The following is a 6,790-nucleotide window of genomic DNA, read 5'->3' as shown; positions in this document are numbered from 1 at the left end:
GACATTTTAAAATTAGCCTATTGCATACAAACTCTATTAACAGACTGTCCAGTTTTGCTTTGCAACTTTGAAATGAATTGTTATTTTATATTGTTTTATATATATCTGTCTTAAACTTGGGTTTTATACCAATACTTGCCTCCCATTCATCCTAAAAATTATGCCAATTTAGCAGACTGCAGCACTTTAGTTCTTCATTCTGGTATATGCAGCTCAGCATAGCATGAGCTTGTCTGCAGCATCTGTGTTAAGAACATAAGACACTACTGTTAGCTGTACAAAATCAAAGACTGAGGTTATGGTATTTCTTACTACGAGCTTTCCTTCATGTTTGCTGTTTTCTGTGTCTCATGGTGTTTGTTGTCAAGCAGCTTGACACACAGTGCAATTAGGCCGGCAACAGATTCCACAGCATATTTGCATGTACAGATCTGTTCATATTTTCCAGCTATAACTGCACTTCAGTCTGATTAGAATAATGGAGCTGTTCACTACTGAGTTGGAGTGCAGGCTCTGTGTTGCTAAATATCTTTCTCCCACTGTCAGAGCATATAAGCAAGCACATGACCCTCACAAACTCAAAACATGTAAAAATCAATCAATCATTAATTGCAACAGTTTGCATGGAATACTTTCAAGTACACGTGGGAGGAACGTATTTCTTAACTGGCAACATTCAGTGGCATTTTGAAGTTACCTCCCCCTGCTGAGAGGAAAGGGAACTTAGCTGTTAAAAGTATACTCATGACATCCTAGGGGAGCATGCTGGAAGGAGAGAAGAAAATGAAGAAGGATGATGTATTAGATACAGCTATGGAAGAAATAACTGGGGAAATTACCCAAATTAACACATACTTATCAGAGGCACTAGTTTTATGTTGGTTCATCTGCAGCTGCATTATTCTGGAGATACTATTGAGAAGACATTGCTGCAGACTATTGTGGTATAAAAAATCATCAAAGACATCTGAAAGCAGGTTTCTGAGGATTTTGCCAACATCCAGGAAGCTCTGAATTGCCAAATTTCTGTAATGAATCCTTGTGCAAAAATTAGAACTGAGAGAAGAAGCCCCAGCTGGGGCACTCACACATCCCACTGGCTCCTGGAGCTTCTGGTTGCCAACCCAAATAAAGCTGTTCATGGAACTGATGTCTTAATTGCAGCTAAGCTTATTTATAGCACCTGTATTGGTACTATATACAAATCCCAATATACAAATAAAATAATAACTAGTTGAAACAAATTGTGTAGTCTCTTTCCATGTTACACACGCAGTTCTAAAGCATTTAGAAAACACAGTAGCTCTGTAGCATCCATATTTCATGAGCTCTCTCTTTCAATGCTACAACAAATATCAACATCAATATTAGTCCCTCGTTAACAATGACAGAGCAGATCTGACATATTTTCTGGGCAGTCAGAAAGTTAGGTCTTCGAGCCAGATGGAGCCTTGAAAATGACCTCAGTCTTTCTTGTGCTTTCCACAAAAAAATGAAGTAACTACTAACAGAAGGTGGTTGCTACGTGCAAGCAAAATGTGTAACCTGGGAACTGAACTGGGTCTAGAAAGCTCAGGCAGCCTTTGATCATACACAATGCTGAGTACTCCTGTGGCTGTCTCTAGTGATAGTCCAGGTGCATTTTTACACCAAGACAGCTCCCTTTCATTACAGTGGCAGTGGCCATGAGGAATTGCTGGTTTTCCCCTCCAGGCACTAAGCTGGCTGAGACTGTAGCCTTCCAGCTGAGGAGAAAATCAACATAGGTTTCTAAGGTGATTCTACTGCGTATCTTTTTGCAATGATAATTTTTGCAATAGTAGTAACAGCTGAAAAATACCTGATTTTGCAGCACTCTTAAAGGAATCCACAGAAGAGATTACCTGAATGCATCCATTCTCTAAGGGCTGGGTTGCAAATGAAATGGATGTATTAAATTTCTCACTTTAGCCTACGATGGCTAAAGATGCTCAAATTCCATCCCCTACTAAGTGCTTTGGAGCATGCTGAATGATCCTTCAGGAATTTATAAGAGAGTTTGTTCCACATAACCCCAAATGGGAGAGAAAAATAGAACAAGAAGGCTGACCACTGCTTTAGTGGTCATTATTCACTACCTCAGACTTCTCATGTGATCCATGGTGAAAAGACCACAAGAATGTAGGGCTTGCTTCCCATCTGTAAACAAAGAAAACACACTTTTTAATTCAACAGGGTATTGCACAGCAAGGATGAATCAGCTGCCAACATGTCAACAATCAGGGGTCTCATCTGGTTACTCTGGATTACTTCTGTCTCCCTGGAAGCACAGAATTACTATCCAGTCTATTTACAGGAACTGTCACTTTTCTAGGTGACAAAACTTCAGATTCCATCATTTATATACTAGCAACAGTTACATCTCCATAGCCCACATGATGATTCATGGGAATGGATTTGGCACAGCTGAGACCTTTGGCAGATCTGTGACACAGAATATTTCAGATATTTTATAGGCTGTAAAAGTAAAAACACAGCAGTCTGTTACTAAATGGTATTTGGGGGAAGGAATGAAGAAGGCTTCAAAGAGACAAGATGGTGAGTACTGCTAGGTGAAGAGGAAGAGTGTGTAATGATTTCTTCCCTTGCAATAGAATCAAATCTCTTTTCCTTGTTGCTCCAAGGTGAGGGTACCAACAGCTGAAGATGTAGGGATGGAGCAAGCCATCCTTTTCCTCACAAAGCTTCTACGTGTGGACAGACACTAAGGGCAAAGCAGGCAGGGTTACATGTGTTCACAAACAGCTGGGACTCATGGACAAGTCTTGGCTACCTCTCACTCGCTGAAAACTGCTGAGCAGAAAATACAGTTAATGGAACGACCTTTTTCCTTCTCTTGTTTGATATTATGATAAGTTATTTATATTCTCACAAACGCTTTTTGTGGGACAGTGTGCGCTGCCATCCAAACCAGCACTGAACAGTCAGTTCAGCACAAGAACAAGCAAATGTTGTTGCTGAAGTGCTTTCAGTTAAAAGTCATTACAAAACCCTAGATTTCCCATGCCCTGGGAAATACAGAAGAGCTCAGGATAGGTCTTGCTTTTCCTTTTCAGGTTCCATTATAGCAGGGTTTTTTTTCTTTAAGATATAGAGTTCTACATCTGTTTCTTTAAATGCAGCCATCTTTCATCACAAAGAGGTATCTGCATTTCATTTAGAAATGAAACATATGCTTGTACATGCATGCAAACAACACTAGCTGAAAGCCAGAATGTGACCCACCACATGAAACACACTGTAGTTAATTGTTGCCTTAGAACTTCCCTACCAAGGATGTAATACCTCCAGTTGGTGGTTTTTTCCCCCCAAAGATGGGTATTTTAATAAGATGGAAAAAGCAGGGGAAGCAAAACAAGAAGTGTTTTATATTCACAGATATCTCAAATTACATCAGCTACAAATACTGTATGGGCTAGATGGCAAAACCAAAAGAAAAACAAAACTGACCTCGAGATCTTTCATTATGATTTCATTGCTTCTAGTGGTTTTATTGGGCTTTACCTCTAGGCTATTAAAGGCATATGGAAATTGTACAGAACTCAGTTAAATCATATTTTTAACCCTAATCTTCCACCTTCTTTTCTTTTTTAATACTCTAAATAGTTGGAAGTGTAGAGATCTGGGCAGTGTGTGTGTTACTGATAGTTTACTCAATTAATGTGTATTTTTTCTTTTAGAATACATAATCTAATCTTCCCTCTCTCCTAATTGAAGAAAATATCCCTCTGCCATTAAGTCCTTTCTAACCAAATATGTGAGGAGAGTGGAATTAGGAGGCAGGAGGGTACTGCAACCAGCACTCTGGTTGAACATAACTCTAGCAGGAAGTTCAGAATAGGAGTCTCTAAGCTCTCTTCTGATGAAGAGACCCTCCACTGAAACTCCTCATTCTCAGTTGTTTTATCATTGAAGCTACATGTAGGACTAAAGTATGGTTCCTTATGATATTTTTTGTGCAAGTAATCTGCAGTTCTCCAGAGGAAATTTCACAAAAAGAATTAGAGATTATCTGCATCACAGATGTACTGTTTCCTCCCTCTACATAAAGCAGGTGGGAACAGCCTGGCAGACTCATTTCAGTTGTTCCTATTTGGTGTGGCATTGAAAAATCCCCTTCAGTTGCTCCTGCTTGCTTTACAGAAAGGGTAGGAACTACTGAGATGGGTCATCCAATGTCAAATCTTTGAAGCTGTGGATGAAGGCACATCATGCTGTAGCAGTTTTGTCTTAGGTGTGCCAGTAAAGGGCCTATGAGTTTTATTCTGCAGCTGCATTTGAATTCAACAGCCCTGACTGAGAGGTCCACAAAGAAGAAAACAGTGTGATGCATAAGCAATCAAGGTTCATTTTAATACTGCAGAAAATATATACCCTAAGTAAAACCTCTCAAAGCTAATTACTGTCAACAAACACACAATTATATCCCAAGTAATAAAAGCAGGAGACTCACTCATTTCTTGTCTGCAAATGGAGCTGAGAATATTGTAAATCAATAAGGATTTTTAGCAGAACCAACATTCTCAATGGGATGATGATCACAGATTAAAAACAGATTCTGGAACTATCATGGGGAAAACTTGAGATAGCCTGTACAACTGTGCACTGAAACAGCCTTAGCCTGGTTTAAAACCATTTAAAGTTGGTATTTATTGATGGACTGTTTTATGTCCTTGGATACTACTGAAGAATTTTTATGGAAACACTGTATACTGCATTATTAAAACACATTTATCATCTGCTGCCTCCACATACATCTCACAGCTGGCTGACTTTACAATAGCAGTATGAATCAGAGCTACAGGGCACACCAATATTTTCCTCACTAACGGAAATGGAGCTCTTTGGGGAGTTTACTCACTGTTTTTACATTAGCAACACAATAAAGCAATCACAATGATCTCCATAAATTAATGCCTTGAATAAACAAAGCTTAATTCACATTACATAAAACTCTAAATATATTTAAAGTTATAAGAACAACTATTCCCAAACCCACAGAAAAAGACTCACCAATAACAGTACAGAGTGAAATCGATTAATAGAATACTGGAACGTATCACAGAAGTTTTCCAAGAGACTGCTTCCCATCAAAAGTATTGTTTGAAGAATGTATTTATTCTTACCACATTTTTGTAAGTAAAATTTGTAAAAATATCAGTGGGCTGGGCCAACATGGTGACAAATAGATCATGAACTATCAGGAATGACTGTCAAAAGAGAGCAATCATGAAGCTACAATCACAGTCTGCTGGCTTAAGCCATTAAAAGCATATGAAGAAGAGTAGATTGTGTCTCTGCTTTACAAAGGTGCAGATAAAATAGGCTCTTTGTTTTTAAGATTATCTAACAAGACTGACATAGGAAGCAAAGGAGTGTGAAGGCAGTTCAATCAGCTACCAGTAATATTTCCTTCTGCTGCCCTCAAAGAAATACAGTAGGACCAACCTAAGAAGTTGCTACAGTGGAGTACAAGTTCAGCCTAGATCCTTCTGTGGCTGCTCAGCCCGTGCAGCCAAGGATAATTGCTGGCAAAGCACCAGAAATTCAAGGCAGTTCAGCTGCTATGCTGGTACAAAGGAAGAGCTGAGAAGCACGAGGAAGGGCAGTGGTGTGCTCCTGCTTTCCCTTCTGCAGGGACCAGCAAAGAGCAGGAAAAAGGCAATTGGGTCCTAAGGAGGACACTTCCTAACCTCACCTACTTTGTTAATGCATATCCATAACCTCACTCCTAACCATATGTAACTTCTACCACTCTAGATCCTAATTCTTTTCAGAAGTTCCTTTCCTACAAAGCAAATGAACAGTAGGGGGTTGCACCACAGGTGCCTCAAGGGCCGGGCTGCCAGTCCAACCCCTCAGCACCTGAGGGTTGGAGGATCCTTTCCCCAACTGTCCTCTTAATGGACACTCCAGTGATATTTGTGGGAGGGAGCTATGAAAAACAATCCCCAAGTCCCCAAAGCAACTTTTGTTTTCCACAGAACATCAACCGATCGTAGCAGGCTGACAGAGAGGGGGCTGCACAGAGGGTGGATGGTGACTGCTGGGGGAAGCAGCCCTGCAGCAATGCTTTCACAGCACAGAGCTCCTTAGGGCCCCTCCCCCACTCCCATCCTGACCCACCACAACTCACCTCTCCTGTCTGCACGGGGCTGGGGAAGGCCGGTCACCTGCAGGTCCTGCTGTCCCTCACACAGGGCCTCACTGGGCGCCATCTTGGCTGGGAGGACTCAGCGGGAACCACTGCCCTCCCCACAGAGCACTGCTGGGCTGCGTCTCTGCTCCTCACAGCACGTGGGATGGCGGCACCTCCTCTGTGAGGCCTTTCTGCCCATCTGGGGCAGGGAGATCCCTTCACTTCTCTGAACATGGGGAGTGGAGGGAAACAGGCTCCCACAGATGGCCCCAGTGCCAGCCTGGCACCCAAAAAAGACAAACGGCCACAACCCCTCTTGGAGAAAGACAAAATCGCTGGAGATTACATATGCTTCTATCCTTGGCCTTTTTTTCCAAGGAAATCCACAAGCCCCCAGGATTAGCCAGAGGGGAATCTGATAAAGAGAGAGGTGCGGATGTGGGAGCAGGTGCTGGGACCCACTTTTGGAGGACATGGCCATGGGGCCAGGAGCTGAACAGAGACAGAGGGGAGAATGGCTGCAAAGGGCTCCATCCACACTGTAAGCACAGCTGGGCTGTGTGCCCACCATTTGAAGGAAAAGCTTGTTATCCACAGGCTATTTTTGGCATA

Source organism: Meleagris gallopavo, chromosome 10 (genome assembly GCF_905368555.1).
Source record: "Meleagris gallopavo chromosome 10, MGAL_WU_HG_1.1, whole genome shotgun sequence".
Lineage (NCBI taxonomy): Eukaryota > Metazoa > Chordata > Aves > Galliformes > Phasianidae > Meleagris > Meleagris gallopavo.
Note: the sequence above shows the minus strand (reverse complement) of the source record.